This window comes from Mus pahari, chromosome 23 (genome assembly GCF_900095145.1).
Source record: "Mus pahari chromosome 23, PAHARI_EIJ_v1.1, whole genome shotgun sequence".
Lineage (NCBI taxonomy): Eukaryota > Metazoa > Chordata > Mammalia > Rodentia > Muridae > Mus > Mus pahari.
This window is the reverse complement of record NC_034612.1, coordinates 29,436,958-29,439,170: the sequence shown is the minus strand read 5'-3', so window position 1 is coordinate 29,439,170 and position 2,213 is coordinate 29,436,958. Positions and strand designations below refer to the sequence as shown.

General features: G+C 53.8%; 1 protein-coding gene across 1 annotated transcript in view; it reads left to right on the top strand.

The window, feature by feature from the left end:
• LOC110339171 (cytochrome c oxidase assembly protein COX19) overlaps positions 1–2,213 on the top strand; it is a 7,532-nt gene that overhangs the window by 2,606 nt on the left and 2,713 nt on the right. The gene's annotated exons all lie outside the window — the stretch shown is intronic.

Genomic DNA, 2,213 nt, shown 5'->3' with positions numbered 1-2,213 from the left:
AGCCCTGGCTGTCCTGGAACTCACTCTGTAGACCAGGCTGGCCTCGAACTCAGAAATCCGCCTGCCTCTGCCTCCGAGTGCTGGGATTAAAGGCGTGCGCCACCACGCCCGGCACACCCAGCTTTCTTTTTGCGGGTTCTTCGGAGGGAGCTCCGGTCCATTTTACCAGTTACCAGCCCAGCCACTGCCCCTGCCTCATCAGTGTAGCTGATGTTTGCCGGGAGAAACCACAGTTTAGCCAATGAGGAGGCTAACGGCCTTGGAAACCTTTGTGACAGCCACGAAGTGGGTGTCCACAGCTTTGTCCCTCCATCTTTAAGCTTTCAGAATCGTAGATCCCAGCATCGCTGACAGAGCCAACAAGTATTCATGCCTTTCACATTCTCGGCCCAGTAAGAACACGCATTGCCTCATGCTGTTCACTGAGAGCTGTTTGGAATGTCACCGGGACAATAGGAGACTTAAGCAGTGATGGATGATGATGACCACACCCACCCTCAAGTTTACTCTTAAACAGAACAAAAACCAAAATCTGTGGCGCTCTGCCTCAGAATGAGAGCCATTCTACTACAAATGTGCAGAAGCAGCTAGCATGCCAGTCCTTGGGGAAGGGGGCCTGTCCCCGCCACTGTGTACACAGGAACTCGCGTACCCTAGTCTCTCAAGATGTCAGTGGTTCACTTAAGCCTGCTTTCTTTGTGTTTAACAAACCCAGACAAGTCCCAGAGGTGTAGGGGTTACAGCGTGGGTGTCTCAGCTCTGGTGGTGTAACTGTAAGTTAAGTTGTCGTCACCCCCCTCACAAATGGTGCTTGGGTCTGTCCTGATGTCGCTGCTTCCAGATAGCTCATGGTTGGAACTGAACCTCAGCAGATAACTGAGAATTTCTTCTTGGCTCTGCTGAGCTTTACAAGAGGGCCAGAGTGATCCCAGCCTGGAATGAGGACTTGAACAGGTTCCTGCCTTTCCCACAGCTCAATCCCTGGGTCTTGGTGTCTACAAAAGGAGAGGTTCCCACAGACAAGCTGGACAAATTCAGCAAGTAAGAACTTTAATGGAGCCTAACACAGGCTTGTCATCCCAGCTGCTAAGGAAGCTGAGGCAGGAGAATGGTGAGGTTGGAGCCAGCCTCGGCTACAGAATAAGTTCAGAAACTATCTGGGCAATTTAGTAAGATCCTATCTCAAAATAATAAGAAAAGCAGGGCTGAGGGTATAGCTCAGTGGTAGAGCCTCTGCCTAGAATCCCCCAGTGAGAGGCTGGGGTGTGGCTCAGTGGCAGAGCCCCTGCCTAGAATCCCCCAGTGAGGGGCTGGGGTGTGGCTCAGTGGTAGAGCCCCTGCCTAGAATCCCCCAGTGAGGGGCTGGGGGTGTGGCTCAGTGGTAGAGCCCCTGTCTAGAATCCCCCAGTGAGGGGCTAGGGTGTGGCTCAGTGGTAGAGCCCCTGCCTAGAATCCCCCAGTGAGAGGCTGGGGTGTGGCTCAGTGGCAGAGCCTCTGTCTAGAATCCCACAATGAGGAGCTGGGGTGTGGCTCAGTGGTAGAGCCCCTGCCTAGAATCCCCCAGTGAGGAGCTGGGGCGTGGCTCAGTGGTAGAGCCCCTGCCTAGAATCCCCCAGTGAGGAGCTGGGGCGTGGCTCAGTGGTAATACATTCCGCAGTTACATGAGCTCCTGGGTTCTGTCTACAGTATCCCCCTCCATACCCCTTTCCAGAGATGAACAGATTGTTTTGACCCCAGTACCCGGCACAGATGCAGTTATGATTACTTTGAGGGTGTGGCTGCTTTGAGATCCTTGGGGAAGTGATTAGCCTGCCTGGCTAGGCTCTGGGTAGTACTGGCAGAGGGTCTTGCTTGCTTGTCTGTGGGGTGAGCTGACGCAAGGCCTCCTAGTCCCCGTGCCTCTGTGCCACACTTGACACCACATAGAACAGGTGCCTCAGAGTTGGGAGGGAAGGGCCTGCTTCCGTGGCCTATGGGGCCTCAGCTAGGCGAGTGCAGGCACACAAGGACACTTTGGCTTTGTCCAGTGGTGGCAAGGGTGTTTTGGTTTTGTTGGTTGGTTGGTGGGTTTGTAAATAAATTCAATCAAGAAAATAAAGTTAGCTGGCACACGCTTTTAATCCCAGCACTTGGGAGGCAGGGGCAGGTGGATTTCTGAGTTCGAGGCCAGCCTGGTCTACAGAGTGAGTTCCAGGACAGCCAGGGCTATACAG